Genomic DNA, 18,144 nt, shown 5'->3' on the forward strand with positions numbered 1-18,144 from the left:
CAGACAGTCACCAAAAGCTGGAATTGAACCCGGGTTCCTGGTGCTGTGAGGCAAGCAGTGCCAACCACTGTGCCGCCATGCCATCCAGCAGTAGAATGTGTGGCCGACGACCAATCCACTCCTATACGGAAAGAACTTGCATTTACAAAGCAGCTTTCACAATTTTAAAGTGCTTTTCAAAGTGTAATCGCTGTTATAATGTTGGAACTGCAGCAGCTGGTTTTGCACACAAAAAACTCCTTCAACAGTGACCAGATAATGGGCGGGGATACTCTTTCTCCCCCCTCCCCCCTTCCCCCCACACTCACCCCCCCCTTCCCCCCACCACCCACCTCTGGCATGTTTTCCAGTGGTGGAAGTGCCACACTATTGGCCACTGGCAGGGTCTTCTGATCCATCAATATCAATAACATTTTGCATGTCTTGCCCATCCCACCATGGGGTGTTGACCGAAAGATCCCACCAGTAAGAGGTGCTGGAAAATCCCATGTAGTGTATTTTGTTTACATCAATGGACAGGCAAGTATTGATAGGGTGGCAATAGGAGGTTACCTATTGACAGGGGTGGGGTGAGTCCCCATACCCTCTTTAAATGGAGACCGACTGATCTCTACCGTGCACCTGCGAGGACCCACGCATCCTGTGTTTAAGATCACATTGAAAAGACGGCACCTATGACAGTGTAGCACTCCCCCTGGTGAAGTGATGTGTCCCTAAAACCCACTGACTCAGAGACAGGAGTGCTACCACTGAGCCATAATTGACACACAGCTATACAAGAGATGCAAGGTGGTCAATGCATGATTTTTGGACTAAATCCACAGCTGAATAATTGTTTTGCCCTTCCAAATTGAGTGAGAGTGGTTTGTAATGAGTAAAAATAGGTTAGAAAAACTAAAGATAGACACGCGTGGTAGTAAGGATGGAAATAATTTGGGATTATTCATTACAAGCAACCCTGATGCTACAGAGCATGAAAGTGTGAAGATTCCTTGATAACAGAGTGTAAACAGTACAAACACACTAAATAAGTTCAATGACAGCACAACAGCTAGCATTAATGAAGCACTTGCAATGCAGAAAAACAACCCAGGAGACAAAAGCTCAATCAAACAAAAATAAACAATGCTGAACTAAGGAAGCACATATTTGGAGGAGGCTGGGTCAAAGAGGTCAGTTTTAAGGAAGTTTTAAATATATAAGTGGAGAGGCCGCTGCAATTCCATACAGTTTGGACCACAGCTATCATTCTAGTTGTCTAATTCTTGGAAAGATATTCCTGTTGCTCAGAAGGCACAGAGAGCAGCGCACAATGATTACAAACATCACAAATTAAAATTCCACAGAAAAGATAAGGAAGTCGCTCTTGTTCTCTCTGGAAAAGAGGAGACTTGAGGAGACCAGAGTGAAGCTTCCAAGGATCCATGTTGTGATAAGATGGCATATATCTTTAGGGCAGTATATCTTAAACTGTTCTCAATCATTGGTACCACTGTAAAAGGATAAGATATATAGCATATATGTAAGCAGCAGTGATCGCAATCAGAAATTGGTCCCATAGCCTCCCAGTGAATATTTCCTGTATACAGCCGTTTCTTCAAATAAAGAACCAACATTATTGTTTCACCAATCCTAAATGTGATTGGTACATTTCTGTTGAAAAATCACTACATTAATGAAGAATTTTGGTCCAAATTGCCATGTCTGGTGATGGGTTTGAACATCATAGGATAGAATGTAAAAATAAAATGATTAGGAGAGGAAAATAGGGCAGGGCATTTCCCTTCACAGTGAGTTAGTTGGGGAATAAGTAGCAGAGAAAGTTAGTGACACAGAGTGTGTGAATGGTTCATAAGACAATATTTTTGGAGCAAAGTGGCTGGATGTGCGAAGTAGGTAGCACTGAAATTGGAAGAATTGAAGACTTGTTTGGATCAATTGAGTGTTTTTATTTACAAAATCTTAATTGAACAAGATTGAAAAGGATAATATCTTGAGTTTCAACTCTCCAAGATATCCAGTGTGAAGATGGTTCTCAGGAAAGCTCTTCAAATGAACCAGTTTGTTTCGAGTGCTAGCATTGCCAATTCTTTAGTTAGATGGTTTTAAATCCCATTCTCAGGTATGAGCTGATATCAAAGTTAATTTTGCCATGCAGTGGTAAGGGGATTGTAGTGACTGCAGTGCTCTTGTCCAGTGGAAACGTTCAGCTGAGGAGGTTCAGTGACATTAAAGGTTCTGTGGCTCACTGAAGAGCAGAGCCTTCAACATTTTCCTTGTAGTCCAAACAGATTTGTTTCACTTCTGTTAGCAGGAACTGCTCAAGAACGGAATCGCTGTTCACACTGGCAGATGATGCAGTCACATTCACTGTGTAATGTACTAGGCCCTTTTGAGATGAAAAGGTGCACCATAAATTCAAGACATGTGTACTTCGTCGCACGCCTCAAACAGATTTGAATACAAGTTATCTGACCTTGGTGCACCATTGTGGAAAGGTTGCATTTGATATGGGACTGCAGCACTGTGGAGAGACCTGAGAAACTGTCTTGTTTTTCTTAGAACAAAGAAAGTAAAGTTGACATGTAATGGACGTGATTTTCCTGCCCCCCTATGCTGGTCGAGCAGCGTAGCAGGGTAGGAAATGTCAGCAGGAGGCCAATAATGGGAACCACTACCAGTGTCCGGCTGGTTGTGATCTTCCCAAGCCATTATTTATGATGGAGAACAGCGCGAGACTGCTTTGAATATTTACATCCATATTTACATCTGTTCAGTGTATCCAGGGCGCAATTGTCTGGGCTCACTTATGTTTCCGACTTCACCGGTGAAGATTCCCACCAGCAGGGACCATAGATGGTTCCCAATTATGGGGACCTGACATCATGACTGCCCACTGGACACCCTTGCACTGCCATCCTGGCACACTGACAGTGTCAACCAATCACTGGGCAGTGCAAAAGGGATGGGGCCAGACAGTGTGGTGAGAGATAGGAGGGGAGGGAAAGGAAGACCTCTGCATCATGGGGGGAGTGGGGGGTGCTGATGTGGAGCTGGCAACTGGGAGGCCGGGGTCAGCCATCAATGGTCGGGGCCAGCCATCAGGAGGCCAATGAATGGGGGGGATCGGTGCATGGATATGGGGTGACCGGTGCATGCCCAATGACATCCCAGACCACTCTGCTGCCAGCCTCTCCAGTGGGCTTAAGCAGCAGAGCTAGAGGTGCCATGAGGAACGCAATTTTTTCTATACAACAAGTTGTTATGATTTGGAATGCACTATCTTAAAGGACGGTGTGTGTAGATTTGATAGTAACTTTTAAAGATAATTGCATAAATACTGGAAGTGGGAAAATTTGCAGGACTTTGATGAAAGAGTAGGGGAGTGGGACTCATCGGATAATTCTTTCAAAGTCAGCAAAGGAATAGTGGGCCAAATGGTCACCTTATGTGCCTCACCATTCAATGATTTGCAAGTTTGAACACATTACTCCAGTCAGAGTTTGAGGTATCTGAGTCAGCTTTGGAAAAGGGTGATTCCTGTACTCAAATTTGAAAATACGAGATGAAACTCGAGGAGTTGATCTATGCTGAGACACAGTGACTCACAGACATCCTCAAGACGTTTTACCGGTGCTCAGCTGTGCATTAACCTGACAGCAAAGTGCAATTGGTTAAAGAGCAAAGCCATGTGGTACCAAATAACATCCCTGCTGCTGCTTCCCTTTAGTTGCCTGGATACGCAGCTGAGCTCCCTCCTCAGCATAATTAGCAGACGGTCACATGCAGTGGAGACAACCTTTGGCTTATTTTCGTACAGATGGTGATCTGAGTTTATAATCCCAACTGTACATACTTGTACACTGTAGTGTTGCTCTTTATCGCCTTCTTGTGCCCTCTCTCTCTCGTTCTTTTCCTCTCACGCTCGGAGCTGGTGATTAATGCCGAGCTGCAGGTTTATGGCTGAACTCAAGATCGAGAATGTCAGAGTGCTGTTCAACTGTGGGATCCATCAACACAAAGTCTGCTCACATCACCTTCATTAACACTGGCCTCGCAACATCGGGTTAAAGTCCAACAGGTTTATTTGGTAGCACAAGCCAGTAGTTTTCGGAGCGCTGCTCCTTCGTCAGGTAAGTAGGAGTTCTGTTCACCAAAAAGGGCATATAAAGACACAATCTCAATTTACAAAAAAATTATTTTTGTAAATTGAGTTTGTGTCTTTATATGCCCTGTTTGTGAATAGAACTCCCACTTACCTGTTGAAGGAGCAGCACTCCAAAAGCTTGTGGCTTATGCTACCAAATAAACCTGTTGGACTCTAATCTGGTGTTGTGAGACTTCTTACTGTGTTTACCCCAGTCCAATACTGACATCGCCACATCATGATTAACACTGGCACCCAGGGTAAATGGCAATGTTCAGAGATTGGAAAATAATGTAGCTTAGACAGGTTCGATTATAAATAATCCAATCTTGATACCAGTTGTACTCTTTGATTTGATTTATTATTGTCACGTATATTAGTATACAACGAAAAGTATTGTTTCTTACGTGTTATAAGGCAAAGCATACCATTCATAGAGAAGGAAAGGAGAGGGTGCAAAATGTAATGTTACAGTCATAGCTAGGGTGTAGAGAAGGATCAGCTTAACACAAGCTGGGTCCATTCAAAAGTTTGATGGCAGCAGGGAAGAACCTGTTCTTGAGTCAGCTGGTACATGATCTCAGACTTGTGTATATTTGTCCGGACGGAAGAAAGTGGAAGAGAACATGTCAGGAGTGCGTGGTGTCCTTAATTATGCTGGCTGCTTTTCCAAGGCAGCAGGAAGTGTAGACAGTGTCAATGGATGGGAGCTGGTTTGAGTGATGGACTGGGCTTCACTCATACCCTTTGTAGTTTCTTGTGGTCTTGGTCAGAACAGGAGCCAAACCAAGCTGTGCTACAATCAGCAAGGATACTTTCTATGGTGCATCTATAAAGGTTGATAAAAGCCGTAGCGGTCATGCCAAATTTCCTTAGCCTCCTGAGAAAGTAGAGACGTTGGTGGCCTTTCTTAACTGTATCTTAACTATATCGGCATGGAAGGACCAGGAAAAGTTGTTGGTGATCTGGACATCAAGAAACCTGAATCTCCACTGCCACTTTGTCTCCGTTGATGTAGACAGGAGCTTGTCCTCCTCTAAAGTTGCGCTAAGGCCTTTAGGAGTTGGTTTTGTTTTCATTTGAAAAGTCTCTATATTCCTTTGTACAGAAGGAATTATTTTGGCTTCCGTCCAGCTCCAAAAAGCTGATAAATAATGCACCAAACAAAATGTTAAAAGCCTTGTTTGTCTGGGTCAGGGTGGATGCCTAATATCCTGGGTGGCCTGGTGCATGCTGGTACAGTGGGCAGCATGGTGGCACAGTGGTTAGCACTTCTGCCTCACAGCACCTGGGACCCAGGTTCAATTCTGGCCTTGGGTGACTGCCTGTATGGAGTTTGCACGTTCTCCCCATGTCTGCGTGCGTTTTCTCCAGGTGCTCCAGTTTCCAAAGATGTGTGGGTTAGGTGGATTGGTGTTGCTAAATTGCCCCTTAGGGGTCAGGGGTTAGGACACTAAATTAGGAGGATAAATATGTGGGGTTACAGGGATACGGCCTGGGTGGGAGTGTTGATGGTGCAGGCTTGATGGACTGAATGTTCTCCTTCTGTATCGCAGGGATTCTATGATCCTCCTGCAGAACAAACTGAGTGACTTCTGTGCCCATCTGCCTCCTTCAGGAGTTTCTAACTTGATTGCTGGCACAAACTGTGTCTGAGGACGTTGTTTTAACCCCATCTGCCTCACTCTGAGATAAAAGCAAATAATCAGCATGATTCAGTGGAATAGCCAACGTTTGAGGTGCAGAGCGCTGAGATTGCAGCATTTTAGTGCAATTTCCCTCGCAGGAATGAAGGGTTACGGAATGATCCAATCAATTTTATCTGCAGCTTCAGACAGAGCATTTCTACTGTAACACCCCCAGTGTGAATCCACAGCTTCACTTTTGAAAAGGAGACATCAGGGCTCAAATGGTCAACAATTTTGGGGCCCGATCATGTGTAATTGATCATTCTACACATTCTTTGTCAGTTTCCTATGCTGCCATGTATCCTGACACTGAACCCAGATCCTGATACGTCATGGTTCAGGAATAGTTCTATTTGAATAGACGACCACTCTCAAACTGTGACCTGAACCCAAGTGCTTTCATAAACACTCCAGGGCAGACGACTGAATTAGTCTAAGCTCTTGCAAGAATTCCCAAAGGGAACGGAAGCCAGGAATAAAGTAAGCAAGGATTATCGAAGAGCAAATTTGCCTGGCTCAGTCGTAACAATCTCCCCAGCGATTGAGAAGGTGGTGGGTTCAAATCTTACTACAAAGACTGGACAAGGCTGACACTTCAGCACAGTACTTTACAGTGCTATATTGTCAGAGATGCCACCTTCCTGGATGCAGTCTTGAACTGAGACTCCCCCCCCCCACCTCCCCACCATTTACCCTTGTGGATGGACATATGACAAGGAGAGCAGGGGGGTTCTCCCCAATCCCTGACCAATCAACATCGCCAAAAAAGGCTTACTATTGGTTTTCGCTAGTAGTAAATTGTCTGCCACATTCCCGACGTGACAGCAGGAACTCCAGTTTAAAAGTACCTCACTGCTGTTTTGAATGCCTGTAGGGTGTGAATGGTCATTCTAAAATGCAGGTTCTTGCTCCAGTGCGTATTGAAATTGGGATTTGTCTCACTACTTCCAAAGGTATTTTCACGCTGTCTTTTGGAAATGTTGGTACCAGCAGTTCCAAGCACCCAAACCTCACACAGACCAGCACTAACCGTGGTGTGAGGCTGTCTGATTCATTCAACCCAACTGCCTGGAAAACTCCGAAAGGGAAAACAAGCAGATTCTTTGCCTGGCCTCAGCTCTGCGATCTCTTTCTCCTGGCTGTCTTTTAAAACCCGGTCAGAGCGCCAACTCCAGACTGACCTCGTTCTCCCTTCTCCTTGTTCCAATCCCAGTATGCTTTCCTGCATTGTGTGCGTTGGCCCTTCATCCACGTTACACCATTATAAAAACAGTAGTGATTTCCTCAGCTTGCCCCTGTGAGCAGGGTTTCCCTTTAAGCAGGAGAGCTTGCTATTCCAGGGATACCAGCGGAAATAATAAAACCGAGTGAGTCATAAAAATCTCAGTCTCTGAATGGGGTGGAGGAACCTCATCCGGGACAAGCATTAAGCAGGTTTCTCTCCACAGGTACAGTCAAAGCTGGCAAACCCAGGCCCTTAGTGTAAGTAATTCAAGATCTGGTTCTCTGTGGTTAATTATCCAAACAAAACAAGCCGTTCCCAAGTAAGGCCTCCCATGTTTACAAAACAGTTTCAGGGAGAACTTACTACAATCGAGCTCAATTCCACAGTGTCTGGAACACGCTGGAACCCAATACCAGGGGCGGGAGCCAAGCCAGAAAATGTGTTTTCAATTGGCCTGCGCACCCTGCCTGTGATGAACGCAAAGAGAATTTGAAGTAACTGCTTCCAGCACTCACCAGTATTGTTATCGTAATCACACACACCTACCAGGAGTGTGTACTATCTGTACAAGGCCAAGAACCTAACCAAATTGTAAACACAAGGCGAGTGCAACTCTACATATATCCCAAGCCCTGTTCATAGCTGGTGCAGCTGACAGTGATGCTCACAGTTGCTACAGCGTTGTCTGTTAGTCTGCTATATCCTACCTTCTTTCGCTTCAACCTTAGGATGTGGGCATCACCCAACCATGATCATCCTGAGGTGCTGGTGAGCCATTTTCGTGTCACTATGTTTATATGTCTGGCTGGCTTGTTAGACCACCCAACAGGGTTGTTATGAGTCAACCAAGTTGGTGTGGGATTGGACTCAACTATTGTCCATAACAGGAAACAATGGCAAGATTCCTTCCTTAAAAAGTAACTAGTAAACTCATTGAGATTTCATAGAATCATTGAATATTTACATATATTCAGAGGCCATTCAGCCCATTGAGCCTGCACTGACAACAGTCTCACGCAGGCCCTAACCCCATAACACTACACATTTACCTTGCTAATCTCCTTGACACTAAAGGGCAATTGACCATGGCCAATCAACCTAACCCACTGGATCTTTGGGTTGTGGGAGGAAACCAGAGCGCCTGGAGTGAACTCATGCAGACAAAGGGAGGACATTCAAACTCCACACAGACAGTCACCCAAGGCCAGAATTTAATCCAGGTCCCTGTCATTGAGAGGCTGCAGTGCTAACTACTGGGCCACTTGCTACCCCATTTCTAACAGCTTCATGGTCACAGTTCCTGATACCAGCTTGATTATTTCCAGTTATATGTTATTAAATTGAATTGACAGGAGCAGAAATAAGCCATTCAGCCCTTTGAGCCTGCTCTGCCATTCAATTATATCGTGGCTGATCATCCACCTTTCACTATTTTCCCATGCTATCCCTCAATGTCATTAGTTTTTAGAAATCTAATTTCTGTCTTGAACATACTCAATGCTTGAGTTTCCACAACTCTCTGCAGTAAAGAATTCCAAAGACTCACAACCCTCTGGGTGAAGAAAATCCTCATCTCCATTTTATCTGGTCTGCTCCTTATTCTAAGATTATGTCCCTTGGTTCTAGACTCACCAACAAGGGGAAAAACCTTAGCTACACCTACCTGTCACACACCCGATAAGAATTTTGTAAGTCAATAAGGTCACCATCCATTCTTCAAAACTCTGTGGAATACAAGTGAACAAGAATATCCACGCCCTTTTAGACATCAACATTTTCCAACCTCTCCAATACTCAGCTTTTCTGTTTTTTCTACCAAAGTGAAGAACTTCACACTTATCCTCATTTTATTCTATCTGCCATGTTCTATCTCATTAACTTAGCCTGTCCAAGTACTCTTGAGAACTCCTTGTACTCTCCCAACAATTTACATTCCCACGCAGTTTGGTGTCATCAGCAAATTTGGAAATATTGCAACTGGCCCCTCATCCAAACCATTTGTACAGATTGTAAGCAGCTGTCACCCCAGGACTGATACAGAATAAATCCTGCTCTGCTTTCTGTCTGTTAACCAATCCTCAACCATAATCAATATGTACCCTCAATCCCATGTGCTCTAATTGTATTCACTAACCTCCTGTGTAAAACCTTCTCAACAGCATTCTGAAGAACCCAATATGTCACATCTACTGATTCTCCTTTATCTATACTACTAGTGACATCCTCAAAAAATTTCCAACAAGTTTGTTAAACATGATTTGAAGGGGATCAATGGTTATGTGGAAAAGGCAGGAGAATGGGGATGAGAATCATGTCAGTCGTAATTGAACGGCGGAGCAGACTCGATGAGCCAAATGGTCTAAATCAGCTCCTGTATCTTATGGTCTTATGGACAAAGTGTTATCACTCGGATTATTTTTCTGAAAGATAGAGTTGTGGGGATAGAAGTGTGGTTGAGGTTGATGGACAGCCAGTTGGATATCAGTTATCTTGTTTATATGATTAGGAGTAAGTGTTAATATAAGTCTGTGGCAGTGGGGAGGGTGAGGGGCAGGGGGCACGGAAGAGTTTCCGTGCTGATGCTGCACTGTCCCACTGCGGCACAGATCCACCTAGAAAGAGGGAACAATTGCTCAGGATCTGGGTGGCAGACACTAAATGGAGTTCAGGAAATTGGTGGCGATTCCATGCCTTTTCAGGCTACAGAGCTACAAGTGTACATGTGTGTACATGCTTCTGTATGTACACGTCATGTAAGCACAGTAGTAACCTCCTCTGTTGAGAGAATGGCACAATGTTCTGAGGCAGGATGTTGCTGGAGGTTTCTCTACCCACGTGAAACAACAGCGCCCCCAGGGTGGGGCAGGATCTCCTGGAGAAGAGGGGAGAAACATTTTCAAAAGAGACTGCCAGGAGAAAGACGCTGGATTGAAACATTGATTCCTGGCTTCTCCAAATACAGAAATCTAAAAAGCATTTCCCAAAAGGCCAAAAGAAAGCCATTGCCTGACTAAGTGGAGAGTTGGAAGTGAATTGGCTGATACCATCTTTAACCGGGGGCAAAATGATCCATATTCGAGTTGTCTACCACCTCTCAACACCTTTTACTTGCAGTAAGGCCCCATTGATGGTGAAATGTTCAGTGGTCATAAGTAATAAATAAAATATTGAATAAAATAAATTTCTGTGATAATAATGTACACAGGCCAAGGCACTATCCTAATGTTTCAAGCTGACTCTCCTAGGTTGCCTGCGGCATTGCACATTAGGAGACAGCCAGATTAGCCTAGCATCGTTGAAAGCTTCTTGTGAGATCCCCAAGTGTATGCTGAAAAAGAACTGCTATCCATTATTGAAAGGGTTAAATCGCAAGGTTGGTTCTACTGAGAGTTCCAGTGTGCTTAAGACTGGAAGAGGGGATATAGCTGATTTAAACTGACAGCACTTAATGCATTAGGTTGTAATGAGTGCCTCACTGTGCTGTACATTAGATTGGGAATGATGCCTGTTGGAGTCCAGAGCTTTCTGTGTGCGAGATTATAATGGGGGTTACAGTACATTTTGCACTGGAATATGGGATGGACCCCGTTGGAATGTAGAACTTGCCATATGTACTGTAGAATGACTCTGGGATTGTTTCCCCATCTTATCTGAAAAGTGGTTATGCAGTCCTTTACGTAAGCCTTTATAAGTTGCAATTCCCATTCACAACACCTGTTGATCCAGCAACCTTTCAAACTGACCCCAAACCAATTGAATGCAAGCTCCTTCAAAGGAAACACATTGTTCTAATCTCTGACTTTGCTGGAGGCTGGTTAAGTTTTCTTATAGTCCACTTGTTTACTTCAACTTTATCTACTGCACCTTTTAATCCTTTTAAGACTGGTATTAAAATAAAGACTAGCTTCTTGAGGCTGCCTCGATATTTTAGTCCTTTAAAGCCTCAAATCATGGACAGTCATAGCATAATTTATAGAACAGAATGAGTTCATTCAGCCCTGGATTCCTTGCTGGTTCTTAACAAAGCAATCCAGTCAGTTCCACGCCTGCGCTCAATCCTCTGAAAGTTTATTCCCTTCAATACAACCTTTTGAAATAATTGATTCCTTCCAAATCCACAACCACAGCCATTTTCACTCACTGCACAATCCTGGAAAAGTCTTCTCTGACCTTGTTCTGTTGCACCCATAACCTCTCCAAGCTAAAATCCTATCGGGAGGTAGAATTTGACTCCGTCCCTACCCTCCTAACCTTCAAATGAAAAGCAATGGTAAGTCTAGGATACTGTACGGGAATGCTTGCCAATTGTGTTCATGGTGAAGTTGGCTCTGCCAAAGCCTATTCCTTCTTAGATCTCGGCTCTTACTTGCCAAAGGAACTTAGTTGGGGAAGATTCCCAATAGGAGCTCTTTCGATCACTTGTGTGATCCAAGGTCTCATGCTCGATATTTTTGTAAAAAAAATCCACATCCTCATGGCTAGTTGTAAGATTTAAAAATAGCTGAAGTTTTGTCTGTCTGTGACTCTGGAACAAAAAGAGCTTTCTGGCAATATCAGGGAACTCACCGCTTGTTATCACTGAAGATATGCTAACAACAGCCTATGGACTGCACAGATCAGGTTCAAAGAGAACTATACAAAGATCATCATCATTTCCTAACCCAGAGGAAGTTGGCCAACCAGAGCCTACTTGATCACTATGACAAAGAATCCCAGACTCTTCCGTTCAATTCTTAATGGTTGGATTGAAACATTTAATCATCTCAGGATCCCAGAGGAAGGACACACACTCTTTTTCAAAACCAAAGTGGAGAGGTGGGAGTAATGTGACATGAAAGCTCTAGTTGATTGAGCCAATTATACTGCCTTGCTGCATTGCAATCTCACTCTGCCTGAACTTCTAAATCTTTAACCAGCAGCACAGAGAAGTGCTGGGCCAGACTGACCACCTGGCCTCAGCTACACTGTTTCTCCTGGAACTTCTGTGCCATTACTGACAGGGCTGATTCATCTTGACATACCCATCAACTTGTGTGAAGTCAACACCAGGAAAGTGAATTATGCAGCATTAGTCATACAGCGAGCGGGATGGTAAAATTTGCCCCTATATCTTAGAAAAAAGGCAGATCGCTGGAGACTTATTCTTTGAAAATAGGGCCCAATATAACCACTGTAACTTACAATTACATAGTAAAACATCCTTTGCGGGAGTATAATTGGAAAAAACTAGACACCAAGCCACCTAAGAAGATATTAAAGCAGATCAGGTGAGATAAGTTTTAAGAAGCATCTAGGCAAGAGGACAAGGTAGTGAGACGTACAGAAGAAATTTCAGAATTAGAGCCTGAGCAGCTGAAGGAATGGCTACCAATAATGGCCGATTTAATATGGCTAGAATGTGCCAGGGCTAGAGTAGGTGAGTAATTCTGGAGGGCTGTAGGTCTAGAGATGGTGGTGGTGGTGGTCATGATGCGATGTGAAAACAAGGTTCACATTACAATTTGAGCTTATTGAACCCATCAGCAACAAGTTGTGGATCTGCTGGTTCAAGGGACATCTTTTGTGACTGATGGGCACTAAGTTGCATGACAACCCAGCATCCTGTAAAAGTCCCTGTAAAGGCTAAACGTGTCAGTCCCTTTGGGTTACTGCATATGCACAATTGTGCAAAAAGAAATAAAGGGTCCACACACTTAAAAGGATCACACACTACGAAGTAAATGGAAGGTGTGTTGACAGTCATCTCATGAAATTAAAGTTTTAACTTCCCTCAGAGTCACAGGTCTAACCAAATTTGATCATTTCTCAAGTTTTTCTAACGTTCAGTTTGTTAGACTATCCTCTCTGAATTTTAGTTATATTGCCTGCTTGTAAGGTTGGCCAATATCTGGGAAATCCCATGCAAGTTAGACTTACCTAATCCCATAGATAACATGATAATTCACCTCTGAACACCAGCACAACCCCTACAAGTTCACTGGATGTTTCCCATGACACAATGCACAATTCTCACCTGCATTTTCTGTGAGCCTGCCCCTTTGACTTAACGTGTGTGACACAACTGTTAATTGCCACTTGTCAGCATAAGTATGGATAGCGTCCAGGTCTTGCTGCTTTTGGACATGAATTGCTTTAGTATCTGAGGACTCGCAACTGATACTGAACACTGCAGTCATCAGCAGAAATCCCCACTTCTGACCTTATGATGGAAAGAAGGTCATTGATGAAGCAGCTGAAGATGGTTGGGCTTAGGACACTACCCTTAGGAACTCCTGCAGTGATGCCCTGAAGCTGATTAACCTCAAATTAGCACAACCATCTTCTTTTATGCCAAGTATGATACCAACCAGCATAGAGTTTTCTCCATTTTGTCACTGACTTCAGTTTTGCTAGGTCTCCTTGATGCCACACTTGGTCAAATGCTGCTTTGATGTCAATGGCAGTCACTCCCACCTCTGGAGTTCAGCTGTTTTGCCCATGTTTGAACAAAGGCTATAATGAGATCAGGCGGAATCCAAACCTGGTGGCAAGAGTAAGGTGACTCCATGTCAACCTTGCTTCCAGGAGGACAAACTGTCTATATGGCTGTTCCCCCCAACCCCCCCCCCCCCCCGGCTTTAATATGCAGCCCCGTGATTGCACTTTCCTGCTTGCCCCCCCATAACCCTTTCATTTCTAGTATCTCCAAGATTCTATCTAACTCAGCCTTGAATATATTCAGTGACTCAGCTGCCACTGCTGTTTGTGGAACAGAATTCTAACATTAACCATCTTGAGAGACAGAGAGAGAGAGAAAGAAGAGAATCTTCCTCATCTCCATCAAAAACTGAATAACCATTTTGAAATTGTACCTCCTACTTCTAGATTTGCCTAAGAGAAAATATCCTGTCAGCATCTACCCTATCAGAAGCTTATATATTTTAACAAGGTCACCTCTCATTTGTCTAAATTCTGATGAATATTGGCTTAACCTGTTCAACCTTTCCTCATAACATAACTGCTTCATCCCAGGGATCAACCTATTGGGCATTCTTCTTTCCTTCCTAGTCAAACAGTGAGTGGAATGATATTGTGGTGTTGATGACCACAACAGAATAAGATTGCAGTCACTACATAGCAAATACACACAAAACCTCCAAGCAATGCCACTGCTGAACCTGACTTGACAATGTTCCTCTATTCTTCTCATACACTGCTTCTTAGCAGGTATCTTCCACAACCTGGGCAAGGTTACTGCTAAAGGCAACGTGCTACACTGCTGCTGACTCACACAGCAAGGAATGTATTGACATTATTATTCTGCACCTTAGTATCTGAGTGACCAGTTTGGAAAATAATTCATCTGCTTGCTGTGTCTTGGAGATTTCCTCCATCATAACAATAGAAAGGTCAATTCCAGAATATCTTTCTCCAAATGCAAAAACAGACAGACCACCTATTTTAAGATTACAGCCAAGCAAGCCCACACTAGAACTGTAATGTACAACTAAAACCCGAGCTTGAGAGAAACTCTGTTCACATCCCGTGCCACATTAGATTACATAACCAAGATTAGCAACTCAAAATTTTCTCTATTAATTATTTAACCAAAGTATAAAAGCCTTCTAAAAGATTGCACTAGAATCACTCAGTCAAATGTATAACCATCAATGCACTTAATCATCTCCCACATATAATGGCCAGACAATTAACACCATACAAGAGCACTTTAGTTGCTAGGACAATCATTATGCCCATTGTGCCCTCAATGGACTGTACCCAAGGTGGCAGTCTTGTGGCATAGTGGCAGTGCCTCTACTCTGGACCAGAAGCTGGGGTTCAATTCCAACACCCAGACTTGTTGGCCACAGAAGGAATGTTCGTAATGTGGTTCAACGGGCTGATAATCAGATCAGGAATCCTTCCACCACTTCTCCCATTATCCCCAAAGGGTAAAAATAAACAGTGTGGGTGTGAAGATTTAGGGCGGCGCAGCGGTTAGCCTCACAGCGCCAGGGACCTGGGTTCAATTCTGGCCTGGGGTGCCTGTGTGGAGTTTTCAAGTTCTCCCGCTGTCTGCATGGGTTTCTTCCACATGCTCCAGTTTCCTTGCACAGTCCAAATGTATGCGTGCGGATTCGTTTGATTGGCAATGCTAAATTAGTATCGGGTGATTAGCAGGGTAAATATGTGGAGATTATGGGGATAGGGCCTGGGTAGGTTTGTTGTCAGTGGAGGCTCGATGGGCCTCATAAGGCCCATCCATCTGACCAGGTGGCTTCCTTCTGCACTGTCAGGATTCTATGATTCTATGATATGCTAAAAAAAACTTATCCATTAAGGTCAATGCGACGATAATTTTCCAGCTACTGTTGCCATTCCATCCTAAAGATGAACAAAATGATAGTTCTACGCGCACTAATGAAAAAGAGATTTATTTGTTAAAGCCCTTTAGTGTCAGGGGGACTAGCTAGGGTAAATGCATGGGGTTATGGGGACAGGGCCGGGGTGGGATTATGGTTGATGCAGACCCAATGGGCCAAATGGCCTCCTTCTGCACTAAAGGATTCTATAATTCTGCAAAGCTGCTGTACTGCATCTAAAAAAAACACTCTTTAGTTTCTGCTCTTTGAATTTTGAGATGTAACAGAATATCTTCCACAAACCCAAAGCTTCGTCAACACTGTAATTTGTAATTAACAGTTGATGTGTTCTAGTGAATGAAGGAGAAATATTAAAATATCTTGGCAAGGCCAGAATTTATTACCCAACAACCCTAATTGCTCTTGAGAAGGTGGTGGTGGGCCGACCTCTTGAGCTGCTGCAATCCATGTGTTAGGACCAGGAGATCCAGTGACAATGAACAGTGATGGAACAAAGATTTGAAGTCAGGATGGTACTTGGCTCAGAGGGAAACTTGCAGGTGGCAACATCTTCATGCATCTGCTGCCCTTGCAATCATTAGCAAACATCTCCAACCCTGGCCAGAATACTTCACCCATAATACATAAAATAATAGGTTCCACTTGCTCCCTCTTGAAAAGGATTGAACTGTTGATTTACTTCTTACCCTGAAGAACAAGGCATGCCACTTGCAACCAAGATCACCTGGCTTGGCTCTAAGCATTAAAACATAGCAATTATCCTGCTGACTCCAATACTTAACCCAATAGGGAGTGAGGAAGAGGGGCGAGTGGAGTCTTGTGTGGATCATGGACCCCTTGGGTCAAAAGGCCAAATGTTGTATGTTCTATGTAATCCTACAGACCGCCCAAGGACACCCATTGAAACCCATTATCCTCAAACTATCTAGAAGAAGATTGCCACTCAATATACCCTGATCAGAGGCCTCTAGAATAGCTGTTAATCAAGCCCACTTCTCCAGGCTGAGGCTGGATTCTTCATTGTGTACCTGGTCAGATGGATGACAGCATCCCTCAAACTGCATTAGATCAGTCATTATTGAACACATGGGCACATCGTGACAATGGAAAAGAAGATGCCTGCAATGCACATGAATGCTTTGGATTGACAAAACTATCAACACACTGGAAAGGCCATTGCGTTTGTCCCAGAGACCTGCACCTTTGTGATATCTCATCAAACCAATTTCCCTGGTCTCAACTGATAGCTTTTTCATCGACAAACACTTGGCACGTCCCTGGGCGTTAATCTCTTGCACGCTATTACATGCAATGCAATGCAAAATACAGGCTAAAAGTTCAACACACAACTTAAAAGACAACTCACCCTGACCAGATATGAGTATTAGTGCAACATGGATTTCTCTCGGCAAAATGATTTCTAGTGCCGTCCGTCAGGTTGTACACTCCCTTAAAGAGCATTAACCTTCGAACCCCAGCAGCCAGTTGTTTAAAGAAACCAACACATTTCTATTTCTATCTCATCGCAATTCTGGCACTCTAAATATTACCAGAAGAACAATACATTTCAACTGTCAGCGTGTAGCCTCGACATTAACCAGAGGTAACCAAAGTACCCTATTCCAGCTCAATTCATTGCCAAGGCTAATCCCTTCTATATATTTATTATATTCACAATGCCAGATAGTCAAGGGAGATAGGTATTTATACTGGCACAGGGACAATTCACTGCACTACATTTTTCTCCTTCCTAGTGTGCTGACTCAGGCAGTTCCAGGGTCTTAGTTGGGAGGGAAGAAGTTATTTCTATATTTTACGCAAACGGGATGTAGAGTTGAACAATGAGAAAAACGTCCCAATAGCCTGAGACCAACAGGTGACACAATGCACTCTAGCCATGGAAGTATGTTCATTTCTGAGCAATCATTCAAGACATGGATCTGAATTTTCCAGATGAAGGGGCCTCGCTGGTGTCAGAGCTGGAAGACAAGGAAAGTATAGGCTGACCTAAGGCGAGAAGATTAGGGAAGGCCTGGAGGCCTGGAGAATCACCACAGGGGAGAAGATCAATGTCTCAGGGGAGAGGCCGGGAGATTTGGAGGTCACCGGACGTTAAGGGGATGGCGCCTCAGTCAGGAAGGGGCTTCTAATGGAGGCCCCTCACACCCCCTACACCTTCTCACCTGAATCCAACTTTGATTCTCCCTCTCCCGCAGCTCCCCCCCCCCCCCCCCCCCCCCCCACCCCCATGGAGGTTCAATGTTCCCACCGGCCTAAAAATGGAGTGAGGTTTGGCTTCCCATCTGAGGCCTTGCTCACCCCAGTGGAAAATCGCCACATGGTCAGGATGGGTGGGAACCTAAAGGGAATCCCATTACTGCGATTTCATGCTCACCTCACCCCACCCCCACCCCTCATCTAAAAACCTGCCGGTGGGTTAAATAGTAAAATTCAGGCCATGTTCAAGAGTGGATACACTGGGCAAGATGGCTGAGTGAGCTGTTCTGAGCTTCCCTATGATAGACGGAGAGAAATAGACAATTATTTGCAGAGCCCTTTCATCTCACAAAGAAAATAATTGAAAAATAGATGGTGAGGAACGTTAACGCAAATTAATCCCTCAACGTTCATTTATTTCCTCCTTCCTTCCGATTGTGAAGGAAATTACACTTTGCTGGATTACTCATCTCACAGGAGTCAGAAACCCTGCCAGTATCTGAC

The 18,144-nt window shown here is 44.0% G+C and overlaps 1 protein-coding gene across 1 annotated transcript in view; it reads right to left on the reverse strand.

Moving 5' to 3' along the window:
* The window catches only part of pappa2 (pappalysin 2), a 379,187-nt gene that overhangs the window by 325,269 nt on the left and 35,774 nt on the right, over positions 1-18,144 (reverse strand). The gene's annotated exons all lie outside the window — the stretch shown is intronic.

This window comes from Carcharhinus amblyrhynchos, chromosome 9 (assembly GCF_965287045.1).
Source record: "Carcharhinus amblyrhynchos chromosome 9, sCarAmb.v2.hapA, whole genome shotgun sequence".
Classification (NCBI taxonomy): Eukaryota; Metazoa; Chordata; class Chondrichthyes; order Carcharhiniformes; family Carcharhinidae; genus Carcharhinus; species Carcharhinus amblyrhynchos.